An 18,347-nucleotide genomic window follows, 5' to 3' on the forward strand; every position below is an offset into this window, starting at 1 on the left:
CACTCAATCACTTTTTCTCACTACTATTAAAATATTTATCTTTCTTTGTCTCTCTACTTTAATACTAACACCCACCAACTCTCTCTCAAATTAAACACTTTAAACAATAACTCCTAAAATCTCGTACCGGCTAAGTAATGTATCATCTTAGTCGGGACGAAGGAAGTACAATCCTTCAGTTTCAACACGAGCATAAAAGAGTTTAGCTAAATTTGGATTCTGCCAAAACCAAAAAAAAAAACTTCTTCACTTTTTTTTTTTTGCCAAGAAAACTAGAGAATGTAAAGGAAATATTGGTAGTGGTATTTTATAAAGTACATCCTGAACAAAGATAAAATAAATATTCAAAATTGAATGGTTCATTACAGTTCTAATTAAACTAACTAATTGATCCATGGAACGTGAAAAAGGATCACAAATAATATTAGGTGTGATTTTAGGCACACTAACACGTGTAATAATTAATGATCCTACCTTCGTTATATAAAGATTTTTCAGATAATGGCCACTATTAAACAAACAAATTAATTTTGGACCATTCGCAGGCTTCTATTCTTAATTTGCGCAGAAATTAGCTGCGAATTCTATAAACGACATTAGGTTGGTTATAAAACTTGTATACAGTCGTAACTCGTATCATTCTCTCAATTATGTCCTAAATTAAAACAAATGCCACATCATATCCAATTTCCTATGCTCGTAAATTATCCTTGAACCAAAATAAAAGCAAGAAGAAAAAAATCAAAATTGGAGTGATGAACTTCGCAATAACTGTAACCCTTGCTGTGTTATTTAGGAATGGAAAAAAATGGAGTACAGAAATACCACTATGCTAAACTTATTGTAAAGAAAAAAAAAATACAAAAATATCAAATTTTCGGTATTCAAATAGTCCATTATTCTAACATTTCATCAATTTACAACAAATATTCTATTCCCTCCGTCCCAGTTTTATAGTCACATTTAGAATAAAAATACGTCACATATTTATAGTCACATTTAGAATTATCCATATTTGGACATAAAATTTTACCTCATTATTCACTAAAATTACACCCAAATATCATTATCAACACAAAAATAAACCAAAATAAAAATAAAAAATCAAAAAGTAAAAAAGGGACTCACCTTCAACAAACCCACTTCATTTATTACATACTCTATCATCTCACTTCATTTATTACTCACTCCTCAATCTTACTTCATTTATAACACACTGCACCATCTCACTTCATTAGTTACACACTCCACCAATTCCTTAAAACTCGTGTCATAACTAAATGTGACTATAAATCTAGGACGGAGGAAGTATTATTTAATTCTTTCTACTAAAATTAGTCTCATAGGAATTCCTTAAAAATGTCACTTATTTCGATTTTCGTCCATCCCGTAAAATTTGTTAGCTTTCATTTTTATCAGTTTTGGTGACAAATTATTAGAAAACGAGGGAGTACTAATTATGTAATTATCACTTTAACAAATACTAATTACTTACCCACTTTTCTTCTCCTTTTATTATATTTTACCAATTACCAATACTATCAATTATCAATTTCAATTAGAACTCGTGTCATCCGTTAATTATAATACTTATTATGTTCCATTAAATATAAAATATTTTTTTAAAAAATATCATTAAAAATAAAGTGTTTCTTAAATTGAAAACAAACACTCCTCTTTATTTTTTTAATAGAACAAATGAAATATTAGTTTTAGTATTAATTTCGCATTAAATATAAAACATTTTTTTTAAAAATATTTCATTAAAAATAAAGTGTTTCTTAAATTGAAAACAAACACTCCTCTTTATTTTTTAATAGAACAAATGAAATATTAGTTTTAGTATTAATTTCGTATTAAAACTCATGTTATATTATACTCCCTCCATCCCACTTAAAATGCAACATTTGAGAATCGGCACGGGATTTTATGCAGTGTTGTTTTGTGAGTTAATGAGGAGAGAGTAAAATAAAAGAGATGAAAAAGTAGAGATAGAGTTGTTTCCATTTAAGGAAACGTTTCATTTTTAATGGGACAACCAAAAAAGGAAAATGTTGCATTTTTAATGGAACAGAGGGAGTATTATGTATTAATTGGGCAAGTGGACGAATGAAAGAGTAAGTATTAATGTGGTACTTTAATATTTCATTTCCAAATTCAATTAAGCATTTGAAAACCCTAGTACTATATAAATACTCCTATATTAAACTCAAAAGTTACATTCCAATGTAAAGTAAAATAAAATAAAAAAAAGATCAAATCGAATTGCGAGGAAAAGTGGAAGAAGCAGAAACGGAGCAAAATCCAAAGCCATTACTATTATCATCCATTTTTCCGATGACGAAATGCCCCAAAATACCTTTGGTTTCCACCAAATTCTCCACACACAGGAATTCCTCGCTGCAAACCCTCTCTGCTTCCCCATCAAATTCGTGGACGAACACGTGCGTCTCCGCCGCCCCGCCCCTCTTGCTCCGCGCCAGCACCCCCGCCGTGAAAATCACCGACATCCTCCCCGGCGCCGCCCCGAAGCACCCCCTCGGCCCGTCCACCACTATCACGTCCCAAGCGACGTCGTATAGGTCGTTAGGCATGTCGTTCACCGCCAATTTGCAGTCCGAGAATAGCAGATTCTGCACCGGCCTGCACTCCCCCCTAATTTCCCCTTTGCAGTACTCCATCAGATCGTACAATTCGCTCAATTTCGTCGTGAATTGGACGTCGTACGCCTCGATCGACGGATGCCTCTCCTCCAATTTCGAGATCATGTAAGCGCTGTCGCCTACGAAGACGGTGCGCCCGTTGCGGTTGAGAGAGCTCCACAGTAGGGTTTCGTGTGTGATCCCGAAGACGAGGAGGTTGCACGGGGGGGCGCAGCGGCGGAGGACGGCGGCGACGGCGCTCAGTTCCTCGGCGGTCATGCGGGAGGCGGATGAGGCGTTCAGGGCGGCGTAGTGGACGAGGGCGTCGAAGACGGGCTTCGGGAGCTGGGAATTGGAATTCGCGACGGCGGGTGGCCTGGCGGCGTCCCTGGCGGTGAAGAGGGTGAAGGCGAAAGTGAAGACGAAGAAGAGGACGAAGATCAATAGCCACGCGCGGAGGGAAGGGCTAGGCGGCGGCGCTCCACCGGCGGGCTTGTGGTGGAGAACGATGAACTTGGCGCCCGCCTTCATGTTTACGAACGCAAGGTGTTTGATGAAATGCGGCTGAGGTTTGGGTTTCCTCCTCCTACTTGTTCTTCCTCTTCCTTTTCCTTTTTTAAATTTGAGATGTAAGAATTGATGAATGAATGGCACTGCTTTTAATTTTATAATCAGGGTTTTCTTTACAAACTTTTCTTTTTAACTTTTTCATTTTTAAAATTAATTTGATATTTGGATTTTATGAAGATTTTGGAGAAAAAGATAACAAATATACCCACCCACCGATTGGCGTAGTTTTGAACTTCCGCCAAAAAATAAAAATAAAGAAATTAAGGTATAACTAATCATGATTTGCCAGGCAATTATAAAAAAGATTATTCAAAATATAACTATTTTCTAATATGAATTTGCAGCACCACCTAATATCGAATTCGTATATTACAATATGGTATAATAGTGGGTGATTATGGTAAAAACAAAATTGGCCACGATTATACGTGTAACATATAAGGAAAGCCATCTAGACAAAATCAATGGTATGATATTTTCCATATCACTCTTGTAATTCTGTCACTTCGAAATCAATTGCGCTTTCGTGTTAATATTTTTCATATAATGTTACTTGATGTAGTGGTTGACCACTATTATACTTGTAACATACAAGGAAATTCATTATTCGTCCATTCAAAATCAATGGTGTGATATTTCCATATATCTCCAGCAATTCTGTCCCTCCGAAATCAATTATACTGTCCTTGTGGTCAATATTTTTCATATAACGGTACTTGATGTGTGTTGTTTTTCTTTTTAAAGCTCGGCTATTATTTATGAATCAATTTTTAAAGTAATTTATAAAATTGTCCGATTTTTTTCATTAAAAATGAACTTCAGTATAATTTATTAATCGATTATTAAAGTAGTATGTAAAATTGTCCGATTGTTATTCATTAAAAAAATAATCTTCAGTGTAATTTGCAAAATGTGCAAGGAACGTGAAAGATCCAAGATTAACGGTTATATAACGCGGAATTCTCTGTTTCACCGCATTTTAAATTTAAGAGGTAGAAAAAGTTGGACGATACGAGTTTTAATGCAAAATTGATAAAGTATGAGAAAGAAGAAAATAAAATGAGTTAAGTAGTGCGTAGAATGCATGGTGTGAAAACACTTAGGGGCAGAGCCAGGATTTTAATCCATGGCCCAGTTACTGTTAAAATTTGTTGAGTGTTTTCAGTATCAACTACGTGAAAATAACTCGAACATGAGTAATAGAAAGCTGCGTGCGTAAGAGATGGATAGTGATATAAATAATTAAAGGATGAGTAATAGAAATTAGAGATATCGTCAAAATCATTAGAGAACTTTTAATAATAACGCGCATAGTATTGAAATTGATTTTACAGATATTATATTCACTTCGTCCCACTGAAGATGACTCACTTTCCTTTTTGGTTTGTCGCAATCAAGATGACTCATTATTAAAATTGGAAATACATTTTATTTCTACTTTATTCTCTCTCTTATTTTACTCTCTTCACCAACACACCAAATAAAACTGCATAAAATCTTGTGCCGCCCAAGGAAGGGGTTATCTTCCTTAGGACGGAGGGAATATAATTATCTATTTATCCAAACCAACTGCGCAATCACATCATATGTTAATCATTAATACATACTCCCTCCGTCCGCCATTAGGAGTCCCGGTCACTTTTGCGCACTCGTTTTGATAAAAAATCATAATAAATAGTTAAAGTGGAGAAATGGTAAAGTAAAAGAGAGAATAATGTAAAGAAGACTCTTAACAACATTATTCTCTCTCTTACTTTACCATTTCTCCACTTTAATTTTTTATTAATATTTTTATAAAACGAATGCGCAAAAGTGACCGGGACTCCTAATAGCGGACGGAGGGAGTACAATATATATAAGCAAAATTCAATTGGGTAGGGGCCCAAGGGCCCACCCTGTCTCCACCATAGCTCAACCAATGACTACACTACTTATAGGTCACCGTAAGTGTTGTGGCGGTCGGCGGTCGCCACCTGAAACTCCAGATTTCCAGATTTCGCATTTTGACCCCCTTTTAGGCTCAAATATGCACATTTCTCACAAAACATGTCAAAATACAAAAATAGATAAAATATGCAAAAATGGACATGTAATGCAACTTTGATCAAATAATAATGGTTTTAGAACAGTGCAAAATCCGAGCGTATCAATTAGACATTATATCATTTATATGATTTGATCAAACTGCGTTGATTTGATACGATTCTAACAATCCCCACATGAGTGGAAATAGGACCAAGATGCCCAACAAGACGATTAAAATTTATTTATTAAATTGAATTCAAGTTCAGTGTTCACCTTTCAAAATATCAAACGTTTAAATTTCCAATGTTGTCACCATTTTTTTTTGTCCAATTGAGAAACATATTGATATTCCAAACCCATACTCTATCGTGATTGAACTGTTTTTAGATTTAGTACAAAGTTAATACAGGTTGCTAAGAGCATTCATAGTAAGGAGAGCTCATTTCACAATCCACCTCCAATTTCCTCCTGTCATGTCATAAACCTATCAACCCATCTTTAGCCTGTCTTAGCTTATCCTTATCCTATCACACCATCTTTGAATAGTTCATTTTAATTGTTGGTATTTATCAAATATTAAAACAACAAAAATGAAATAAAAATGGAAAAAAAAAACTGGATTGTGGCTTCACATTACTTTACTACTATTACGAAAATCTTTGTTGTATTATGCTTTTAAAAAAAATACAACGATAAACAAACTATAAAATAGGCCACTCAATGAGAACATGATTCATATGGTTTTTGTTGCAAATTCCACCATGTGTTTAGGCTAAACTCTCTATGCCGCTCCAAGTTATAATCTAGGCTTTGTATGGATGTTTCTACACCATTGAATTCATGTGTTTTGTTACCAACAATGTGCTCAATGTTTATACACTATGTTTTTGGCTAATAATGTAGTGTTGTTCTTTCCTTTGCTATTATCTCTTTAACATAGTTTAGGAATGTTTGATTGTTGGTATGCTATTGAATTAGAATTGTTCATAGGATAATTTGATAGTGGATTAAGTAGGTGATTAGAGTAGATGTTTATTTCTCCCGCGCTTCCGCAGGAATGTATACACATTGAAAATTGGTTCATAGGTTATGTGTTCAGCTAATTGTGAACTACTCATCGTGTACATGTTTAGTGAATGTGATTAGGTTGATGTTTTAATCCCTTCATATGTTTCATTGTTAAAGGTGTAGAACAATACAAGTCTAGTGAGCAACTTGGAGTGGCATGTTTTCCCGTTTGAAAAGTCTTTCTTCAGTTAATTTGTAGCTTTACTTTGTCAACAACTTTCAAAATAAAAAATCAAACCTTTACATGTTTTTGTATGCTTTTAAGTATAAACAATCTTTCACCTCCCTTTGGATCGACCCTTGAAATACTACTGCGACACTGTAATCTTGCAGTATTGTATTATTAGAGTTAATTAGTTAAACTTGATTTATTGTGAAAACCAATTTATTGTGAAAACTAGATTAGATACTCTAAAATACACATCAAGTTTTGGCGTCATTGCCAAGGAGGCAATAGGTTGTTTAATACTTAGTAGTTTTATTTTGTTTGATCTTTCTTTTATTTTGTTTAGGTACATACTTCATGTTGTTGGGGGTGATAGCCATATACCACGCCCGGACTTGAAGACGAAGGAGTGTATATCTTAGGTGATATTTTTCTAACTTTTAGTTTAGTAGTTTACTATTATAGTTTACACTCAAGCACACATGTTTTATAGGACTTCCCAGGAGTTGTCGAGAGGTCTCGCTTTTGGTAGTAGTGAAATATATTTTGTGTTTGTGCATGGTTTCTTTTCTGTTGTGTAGGTGTCATAAAAAAAGAATAGTGAATGCACACTAGATCAAGGGGTAGACCGCCGTTTAATTAGCTTGCATATCATAGAAGAGTACCGAGAGGTCTAGAAGTAGAGAATTATCCGGGTTATCAAAGTCCAGTTAGAGAGAATCTTGTATTTAGCTCAAGTTCAGAGAGTAATAGTTGGACAAAATCAAAAGCAGAATCAATGGCTAGGAATGAGTACAATGGTGCCCCACCACCTGTGGAAAGGTTTGGAGATATCCTTAGATCGGGAGTTGAATACTCGGGGGAGTTTGCCTACACGCAAATGACAATGTCAACATTCCACCTCAGTTTGGTGAATGGAGGAAATCTTTTCCATGGTCGTGATGATGAAGATCCAATGAGCCATTTGAATGCCTTCTATGAGTTGACAAATTCTCACATACCGCCAAATGTGGAGCATCATCGAATCAAGAGAGCTTTATTCCCTTTCTCATTGAGAGAGAAAGCAAGGGAATGATATGACTCACTACCGAACTACAACATTGCAATTTTTGAAGAGTTGAAGTTGAAGTTTCTCTTGGAGTACAATTCTCCAATGAAGATAGAAAAGTTGAGAGAAGAGATCACTTCATTCCGGCAAAAATATATTGAGTCATTTGCTGAAGCTTGGAAGAGATTTACAGATTTGCTAAGGGAATGCCCAAGTCATGAACTAACTCCGTGGCATGATCTATTGAAGTTCTATAAGGGGCTTAATCATGAAGGCACAAGGTTGGTTACTGCAGGTTCAAGTGGGAACTTGGATGATTTGACCCATGATGAAGTGAGAGCATTATTTCAGAGATTGGCGAACAATCAAAGGAATTGGCATAATCCAAGAAAGTTGGCTGCGGGAGATACATTTGGTGCTAAGGAAGCTGAAAGAGTGACAACAATAGAGGCTCAAATGGCTGATTTTTGTACTCAAATTTTGTCAATGACAAAAGCTGTCAAGTCCTTGCAATTGACTCCTCAATCCCAAGCTGCAACCGCGATTAAGTGTGGGGTATGTCAAGGTGGTCATTATACAGATCAATGCCCAAGTGTGCAAGGATTACCATTGGAGGATGTGAACTACATTGGAAACAATCGTCAAGGTTTCAACCAATGACCTAAATATACCAATCAACAAAACTGCAGGCCTCAACAAGGAAATTGGAATCAAGCTGGTCCTAGTAATGCTTCTGGCAACTAATGGAGAAACAACACTCAACCTCCGGGTTTTGAGAAGAAGTCATCTTGTGATGATCAAGTTGCGCAGATCTACTCCTTCATGACCAAGAATAAAAGGGAGAACAATTCAAGGAAAAAGTGAATGAGAAGTTTGGCCATATTGATGCCACAATGAAGAAGGCCAACTTGCATCAGCTGCGTAAACAAGGACTCAAGGATTTATACCAAGCACCACAGTCACAAACCCAAATGTTAATGAGCAATGTAAAGTTGTTACTCTTAGAAGTGGAAAGGATTTAGATTTTATGCCATTAATGGACGACCAAGGGTGTTCCGGCATCTCACACACATGGGCGGATGAGGTGTTAGGCCTGCACTTCTTGCACGCAGGGGTGGACGAGGTGTGCAAGAGAAGTCCCGAGTTAGTGCAGAAGGCACAACATGGTCAAGAATGGGCTGCATCCGGCGGCAAGGTAACGGGTATGGAATCTGAATCTAATGGAAGATTGTCAGTTGAAGAAAAATGCAAGAAGATAGAAGAAGCAGATATGAGTTCAGAGAAGAAGGTTACTTTAAGCCCAGCACAAGATCCTAAGAGCATGTTCAATTTTCCCGATCACATTCCACCTCTACCATATCCACCAAAGAGGAGAAAAAGAGTCCCAGAGAGAAGAGCTTCGAATATATGATGAATGTAATTAGAAAGATAAATGTGGATGTCTCTTTGGTTGATCTCTTCACCAATTTCTCTACATTCTCCAAGTTCTTCAAAGACATGATGGCAAATAAGGAGAAGCTTCAAGATGAGGGAATTGTGCCATTAAACATGAATTGTTCACAATTAATCTCGGGAATGATGCCAAGAAAGAAGAGTGATCTAGGGGGATGTGTGATTCTTTGTGAAATAGGGGATACCATCTTCACAAAATGCCTTTTAGACCAAGGGTCAGGAATTTCTCTCATGGCACTGAAAACTGCTCGTGTCATAGATTGGAGAAGAGAATTGAACCTATAGACATTTCTCTTCAATTGGCTGATCACTCAATTGTGAAGCCAACTGGGATTGTAGAGGATGTGCTAGTGAAAGTTGACAAGTTCATCATTCTTGTTGACTTCATTGTCTTAGACATGCCTGAAGATAAAGAAGTTCCCATTCTTTTTGGGCGACCTTTTCTTGCTTCTGGTGATGTGCTACTTGGCATAAAAGATAACTCTACCACTTTTAGAATTAATGGTGAACAAGTGACTATCAATGTAGATAAAGTGATGAAGCATCTATGTGATGCTAAGGCATGCTTTAGAGTTGATGTTCTTGATTGATGCAACTTTGAGAAGAGTTGTTGTTCGGTGCCAAAGGAAGATAGTGTGTTTGATGAAGGGAGTTTGAAACAAGATTTTGGTTCCCTAATGAAAGTTCACTTCAAAGAAGAGGAGAATTATGAAGAGGAAATAAGCAAGGTTGTACACGCTTGCGTGGTAGATTTGAGACCTTCTATTGATGTCCCACCCAAGCTTGAATTAAAAGCTCTCACATAAAATCTTAAGTATGCATTTTTAGATGAGAATGAGAAACTCCCGGTTGTCGTGTCGGGTTTGTTTAATAATAAAGAGGAGTCGAAATTGATAGAGTTATTGAAGCTTCATAAGCAAGCTCTAGGATGGTGAAAGCTCTGTTTCATGATTATTTTTATTTTCTTTCGTAGTTGTTTTCTGAGTTCTCCTGTCGTTTTGGACTGATCAAATCGGAAGGTCAAACTGATCCAGTTGATTGATGGATGTATTCACCTGCAGATGCCTGTGAATGGATCCAGCGAAAATTTAAACAGATCAACATGACTTAATCCCAACTTATCTCATGCGCAAATGGAGGAACTAAAGGCTTTCAAAACCTTAACCCACAATACCATAAACTAGTAAAGGGAAGTAAGGATTGATCCTACAGAGACAATGTGTTCTACATTTGTTGAGGACAAAATGGAATGGCTGCTACCACGCTTCACATGGTGGGTTAAGTTAAACTACTTGATTTAATGAATTGGGAGACTAAACTAACAAAACTAATCTATTCACTAAAATGAAACTAAACTCTAATTGATCAACTCATGCTGTAATTTCCAAAAATGACCAAACAAAGTAAAGCGAACGAGTATCAGTTTCCTGGTAAAGTAAACCTTTTCTAACAACTTCATCTTCCTATTAGAATCAAAAGGAAAACAGAGTATAATCAGATCTCGAACATTTCTTCCTATCAAACAACTCGTGATCAAGCAAACTTAACATAATAAACTTGTAATTTAAAATCTGGCCTAAGAAATCAACTGCATCTACTTAAATAGACAACTAAGCCGTAATCATGCACAAATCACAATCAACTATCAGATCTACCACCTCCGAAGTTAAATCAAACATGATCACACCTTCAATCAACATAAACCTACCTAGATCTACTTTACCATACTATAAACGACCAGATCTAAACATCCTAACACTTTCCACTCAGAAATTCTCAACAATCAAACAACAGATCGTAAACAACTACTCACATTCAAAATAAGCGAGATCATGCATAAAAAACACTAAACACGCTGAGTAAAACAGAATTCATAACTTCAAAAGCTTCCAAAAGCTACCAAGTTGATAAACATCAAACAACCCAAGGCAAATGTAGCAACAAAACAACAGAAAAGAAAGATTGTATCTTCGCTCCCTTCTAGGGACGGTGTTACACAACATCAAATTTTGATAAAACTACCACCCAACTAAAACTAGACTAGAACCCAATTGAGTATGATGGAAATTAGGAACATGAAGTAAAACGAGTTTCCATTTCAGCCCTAGAAGAGAGCTGAATTCCTAAATGTGTCACTGTATGTGTATGTGCGTCCCCCCTCTTACTCGCGTTGGGCTTCCTATTTATAGAGAGACGTAGGGCTCTGATCCCTAGGGTACCGTCCTCTCGAATAGTCATTTCTGCCATTGGCTTTTGGGGTGGGATCTTTAGCTCCAGCTTCTATGTGGGAAACTTCTTCTAGTTCCGTTTGATTATGACTTGATAAACTCAGCACTGTAGTTTTCGACTTCATTCCTTGATCCGTTCATCCGACTGGCTGATTTGTTCATTATCTAAATATGGCTGACTTCACACACACCTGGCTCACATTTGCATGTCAGATTACAGAATTTGAGTGTATTTTTTATCATAGAACACATGCATGAAACAAGCCTTTTCAAACTGCTCACACTTAAATCATACTTGTCCTCAAGTATGAAAGTAAATAAAAAGGAAAAAAGCAAGTTTCAATGCATGGTTCTTATTCAAAGATACTATAAAAACTCAACAAAGTAAAAATTCTTAAAAAGACACAAAGGCAACTGCAACACATCATTATATAAAAAGAAAAACAGAATTGGTTTACATCATTGGAAATCATCCCCACAAGGTAAGGTCAATCCAATTGTCTACAGTCTCAGATTGCTTTCCCTCCTCTCGTCTACCTAATCTGCTTGTCAGTTGTTAAGATAGCTTCTATCCTTCCAACTGTTGGATTCTCTCAGTCACTCATTCCTCGAAGTCTGTTGACAGATCCTAACTCCTTAAGGTCTTTCTTTAGGTTATAATGCGGTAAGGGTTATAGTGTGTATAGGTGAGGGTCCTATGGGTTCTAAGTCCAGAGTTTTTATAAAAGTATTAAGGACATGTGAACTTAGGGACAACACTAGAGCAGTCTCCCTGTCTACAATTCAAAACTTCCCCAATCTTGGAAATACCCATGGCCATTTTGGCCTTATTTATCTAACTCTTTTCTTAGGGTCAGGTTACATTATTCCCTCCCGACATTAAAGGATTTAGCCTTGCAGTCTGCGTGCACAAAATTCTCATGGAAGATGAAGCTAAACTAATGAAAGACAAACAAAGGAGGCTAAGTCCTATCACGCAAGCAGTTGTTGTGAAAGAGGTGAAGAAGTTGTTAGATTTCGAGATGATCTATGCAATTTCTAACAGTCGTTGGGTGAGTCCTGTTCAATGTGTACCCAAGAAGGGAGACATAACTGTAAATATCAATGAGAAAAATGAGGTCATCGCGACGAGGTTGGTAAATTCATGGCGAGTTTGCGTAGATTACCGAAAATTAAATAAGGCTACAAGGAATGACCATTTTCCATTGCCCTTTATGGATCAATTGTTGGATATGATTGCTGGATATTCTCACTACTGTTCTCTTGATGGTTACTCAGGTTTTAATCAAATCACAATTTCCCCAGAAGATAGTACAAGACAACCTTCACTTGTCTTATTGGCACCTATGCATTCCGTAGGATGCCCTTTGGCATTTGTAATGCGCCGGCTACTTTTCAGCGGTGTATAATGGCTAGTTTCATTGACATGAATGTGGACATAATGGAAATATTCATGGATGATTTCTCCGTGTTTGGCTCTTCTTTTGACCGCTGCCTGCACAATTTAGGCCGGATTTTGCAAAGATGTGAAGAGTCAAACCTTGTTTTGAATTGGGAAAAATGTCAATTTATAGTGAATGAAGGAATCGTGCTGGGTCATAAAGTATCAGAAAAGGGATTGGAGAATTCCGTATTCAGCTCAAGTTCTGAAAGTAATAGTTGGACAAAATCAGAAGCATAATCGATGGCTGGGAATGAGTACAATGATGCTCCACCAACCATGGGAAAGTTTGAGACATCCTTAGATCAGTAGTTGATCACCCCGGAGAGTTTGCCTATGCAAATGACAATGCAAACATTCCACCTCACTACATTAGTTTGGTGAATGGAGGAAATCTTTTCTATGGTTGTGATGATGAAAATCCGACGAGTCATTTGAATTTCTTTTATGAATTAACAAACTCTCATAGACCTCCAAACGTAGACCATCATCTGATCAAGAGGGCTTTATTCCCTTTCTCATTGAGAGAGAAAGCAAGAGAATGGTATGACTCACTACCGGGCTACAACATAGCAATAATTGAAGAGTTGAAGTCGAAGTTCCTTTTGGAATACAACTCTCCAATGAAGATTGAAAAGTTGAGAGAAGCAACCACATCATTCCAACAAAATATGATGAAGGAAACATGGTTGGTGACTGCAGGTTCAATTGGAAAGTCTTTAGAGAAAACAATGATAAAGCAACTCTCCAATGAAGATTGAAAAGTCTTTTGTGGAAGCTTGGAAGAGATTCACATAAATGCTAAAGAAATATCCCAGTCATGGATTAGCTCTGGGGCATGATATCTTGAAATTCTACAAAGGACTTAGTCATGAAGGAAACATGGTTGGTGACTGCAGGTTCAATTGGAAATTTGGATGATTTGACTCATGATGAAGTGAGAGCTTTATTCCAGAGATTGGTAGACAATCAGAGAAATTGGCATAACCCAAGAAGGGCACCTGAGAAGGCAACGCTACATTTGGTACTACCAAGGATGCAGAGAGAGTGACAGCAATAGAGGTTCAATTGGCGGATATAAGCACCCAAATGTCTTCAATGACAAAAGCTATTAAATTTCTTCAATTGACTCCTCAACCTCAAGCAGTGGCTATGGTGTGGGTTGTGCCAAGGTGGACATCATACCGATCAATGTCCAAGTCTTCAAGGACTGCCGATAGAGGATGTGAATTACATTGGTAACAAGTCAAGGTTTCAACCAAGGTAATCAATATAGCAATCAGCAGAATTGGAGGCCTCAACAAGGAAATTGGAATCAAGCTGGTCCCAACAACACTTCGTGTAATCAATTGAGGAACAACACTCAACCTCCGGGTTTTGAGAAGAAACTATCTAGTGATGATCAAGTTGTGCAGATTTACTCCTTCATAACAACAAATCAAAAGGAGAATAACGCGTTTAAAGAAAAAGTGAATGAGAAGTTTGGCCATATTGATGCTACAATGAAGAATTCAGAGAGGATGATAGGCCAAATTGCATCAGCTGCACAAACAAGGACTCAAGGATCTATCCCGAGCACCACAGTCACAATTTCAAATGTCAATGAGCAATGTAAAGTGGTTACTCTTAGAAGTAGAAAGAATTCAGATTCCATACCAATTACCTTGTAGTCGGATGCAGCCCCTTCTTGACCATGTTACAAGCCTTCTGCACTAACTCGGGACTTCCCTTACACACCTTGTCCGCCCCTGTGTGCGAAGTGCAAGCCTAACACCGCATCCATCACTGCATGTGAGATGTTGGAAGACCCTTGGTCATCCATTAATAGCATAAAATTTAAATTCTTTCCACTTTTAAGAGTAACCGCTTTAAATTGCTCATTAACATTTGGATTTGTGACTATGGTGCTCGGGATAGATCCTTGAGTCCTTGTTTGCGCAGCTGATGCAATTTGGTCTATAATCCTCTCTAAATACTTCATTGTAGCATCAATATGACCAAACTTTGAATTCACTTTTTCTTTAAACTGATAATTCTCCTTTCGATTCTTTGTCATGGAGGAGTAAATCTGCGCAACTTGATCATCACTAGATAGTTTCTTCTTAAAACCTGGAGGTTGAGTGTTGTTCCTCCATTGATTACCCGAAGTGTTGCTAGGACCAACTTAATTCCAATTCCCATGTAGAGACCTCCAATTCTGCTGATTGCTATATTGATTACCGTGCTTGAAACCTTGACGGTTGTTACCAATATAACTCACATCCTCTATTGGCGGTCCTTGAAGACTTGGACATTGATCAGTGGATGTCCACCTTGCCACAACCCCCACCACAACCACTGCTTGAGGTTGAGGAGTCAATTGAAGAGATTTGACAGCTTTTGTCATTCAAGACATTTGGGTGCTTATATATGCAATTGGGCCTCTATTGCTATCACTCTCTCTGCATCCCTAGTAGCACCAAACGTTGCATCCTTAGTAGCACCAAATGTATCTTCTGCCTTCTCAGCTGCCCTTCTTGGGTTATGCCAATTTCTCTGATTGTCAGCCAATCTCTGGAATAAAGCTCTCACTTCATCATGAGTCAAACCATCCAAATTTCCACTTGAACCTGCAGTCACTAACCATGTTCCTTCATGACTAAGTCCTTTGTAGAATTTAAAGACACCATGCCCTGGAGCTAATCCATGACTCGGGCATTTCCTTAGCGCATAAAACATACTTTTGCAAGTATCAAACTATATAAATCATGTAAAGTTATGGGAATAAAAATGTACAATTTGATTCGCATCACGCTTTGTTCCAATTAGTGCATTGTCTCGTCCCACAAGGCTTGCAAAATGATCTCATCTAATGGGCCCTCATCACCAGAATCCATTTTTTAGAGAAAACAATGTTTACAAGAGAGAAAATTGGGTATGTAGGAGGGAGGAGGGAAGAGAGAAAATTGGGTGTGGAAAAATGAAATGAAAGTAGGGTAAGGGTAGAGAAACAATTCTCAGTTCTCGGTAGTTCTCGGTTTAACCGAGAACCGAGCCTTATTTCTTAAGGTTCAGTTTCGGTCAGTGGATTTTAGGTTCAGGCGATACTCGTTTATAACCTAGAATCAAAGGGTTAGAGCAATTAGTGGATTGAATTTTAATATTTTCCTATATTCATTGTAGTAATTATAATTTATCAAAAACTTAAAAGTTAAAAGTGAAATTGTATAAAACCGCAAGTGACTAAGAAGGACTGTCACTTTTCTCTCCAAAAAAGAACCAGCTTGCTTTCTCCTCCTCGACTCCTTTTGTTGCTGCTGCTCCGAAGCAGCAGCTGCGCCGACGGCCGCTGCTTCTTCGACTGTCGTTGAAGAATTCTGAAGCTTTTTTGTATTCTTAAGCTTTGTTTAACATTCTACTCCATCCGTCCGCCATTAGGAGTCCCGGTCACTTTTGCGCACCCGTTTTATTAAATTGCTAATAAATAGTTAAAGTGGATAAATGGTAAAGTAAGAAAGAAAATAATGTTGACAAGACTCTTCTCAATATCATTCCCTCTCTTACTTTACCATTTCTCCACTTTAACTATTTATTATCATTTTTATAAAATGAATGTGCAAAAGTGACCGGGACTCCTAATGGCGGACGGAGAGAGTATTACTCATTTAGACAATGAGTATGAGTATAACTCTTTGAAGTACAAGTAGGGGTGGCAAATCATGCGTGTTGGGTCGTTACCGAATCAACCTTAACTACCCGACTCAATAAGGGCAAACAAGAACACGACTTGTTAAGAAAAGCCCAAACCCGAACACGACACGAACCTATTAACGACATGAACCACCTTGGGTCAACACAACACGATAAGTAATTTAAGTATTAACAAATTCAAACTTCAAAAATCTAAATTCACATTTCACTCACACTGTGTACCCTAACTTAAATTTTAAAATAATAAATGTTAATAATATGATAATAATATTTTTTTAATGGGTGGACCCAATAAGGACACGAATCCAATAAACTTTTTGACACACACCCATTAATTACGTGCAGATTCGTGTAGGGTTATCGTATCGTGCCAAAAATTGTCAGCCCTAAATACAGACTCATTATTTGATGTTGCTGAGGTAACAAAGTACAATAAGAACAATATACATATTTGTCATTTGATGTTGCTAATTATTCTCTGTAAATTTTGTTGTTGATAACTAAAATGGAAGTTGCAATGAAGTTTCCGATTTCGGTTCATTCGGTGTAACCAAAGAACCTATAGGTCAGAACCAATTAGTTCCTTGCGGAACCGAACCAACTAAAAGTTCAGTTTCAATTCTAGATTTTGGAAAAAATGGGAGTCAGTTAACTGATGCACTTTTTATTAGCACTAAATAAACCTGCAAGTATACAGAATATATATAATATAGCTAAAGGTTAGTACCGGATATCGAACACGGGGAAGACGAACACAAAGTGTCTATCCTCTACTAAGACTCAAATACTATCTGGAAAAACAATTGGGTTTTGAAAACTTTTGAAAAACTAAAAAACAATAAGAGCATAGATCAACTAAAAGTAGATAAATCAAGAGGAAGACAATAGAAATAAGGGAATCCCAGGGATGTGTGTTCACAGTTATGGTTATACAAAATTCCAACTACAATACCCTAGCACAGTTTATACTTTGAAAGGACGAGTCACCTAGCTTATGCTCATGCGATACAAATGTTGATTACAAGATTAGGGTTGTCAATCCTAACACGTAACTCCAAAAAGCTCCTAAGACCCTTGAAAAGTCCTCACTCTCAATTAACGGTGCCGTTTTAATTGAAGCTAACTGTAGTGTCTACTAAGTGAATCTAACTCGCTAGAACTCTGTCACAGTTATGAAGCAAGTTATATTAAATCATACCCGATTGTGTCACTCAATCATGCAACATCAAAACTACTTAGGGAAGAAACAAAGTAAAAACAAAACGGATATTAAATAGAAAAAGGAATTTGTATAACCAAAGTCGTTACTAACACATCCCTAGAATCCTATGAGTTTAGTTACACATAATTGAATAAGCTAAAAACATAGATTGAAGGGAAGACAATTTGAACATAAAACTATAGCAAATAAAACCCGTGGGTTGAATCCTTGTCGTTCTTGATGTTCTTGAAATCCTTCTCCAACTCCTTGCACCAATGAAGTACTCTAGGCCTTGATCTCTATGAAGTATTTTGCAATTAGAAGTTCTCCATTTTTTATGAAGCTTGGGGCCTTATTTATAGGGTAAAACCATGCCTTGTTGCAGAAGGAAAAAAATCTCCAAAATATGGTAAAACTGGGCGCAAATCTAGGGCTTCTCGGATTCGCCGTCTTTTTCCGGCGGGCCGCCGCACCTTGGCCGGCGGTCGCCGCATTGGAGTCTAGAGAGTCCGTTCTCTCGGCGGCGGACCGCCGCACATCTTCCGGCGGTCGCCGGACGAGACTTCTCTTCCAAGAACATTTTTCCGAGGCGGACCGCTGCATTGATCTGCCCGCAGGGCGCCGGCGGTCGCCGCACACATCCGCGGCGGTCGCCGGTCGCCGGTCGCTGTCTGACTCCAGATTCCGAAACATGGCGTTTTGGCTCCCTTATTCGGCTCATTTATGCACATTTCTCACAAAACACGTCAAAATACCAAAATAGACAAAATATGCAAATAATGGACGTGTGGATTGACTTTGACATAAAAAACAGAC

The 18,347-nt window shown here is 37.5% G+C and overlaps 1 non-coding gene and 2 pseudogenes across 1 annotated transcript; 1 reads left to right on the forward strand and 2 right to left on the reverse strand.

Annotated features, from left to right (window-relative positions):
* Positions 1 to 2,124: 2,124 nt before the first annotated feature.
* Positions 2,125 to 3,301, reverse strand: LOC125196017 (protein IRREGULAR XYLEM 15 pseudogene; annotated as a pseudogene).
* A 1,829-nt stretch (positions 3,302 to 5,130) lies between these two features.
* Positions 5,131 to 9,906, forward strand: LOC148927435 (uncharacterized; annotated as a pseudogene).
* Positions 7,637 to 7,743, reverse strand: LOC125197580 (small nucleolar RNA R71). The gene has a single exon (XR_007172117.1). It is a non-coding gene; the product is annotated as a small nucleolar RNA R71 (small nucleolar RNA).
* Positions 9,907 to 18,347: the final 8,441 nt, after the last annotated feature.

Source organism: Salvia hispanica, chromosome 4, assembly GCF_029641045.1.
Source record: "Salvia hispanica isolate PSC_SH4W2 chromosome 4, Shi_PSC_v1, whole genome shotgun sequence".
Classification (NCBI taxonomy): domain Eukaryota; kingdom Viridiplantae; phylum Streptophyta; class Magnoliopsida; order Lamiales; family Lamiaceae; genus Salvia; species Salvia hispanica.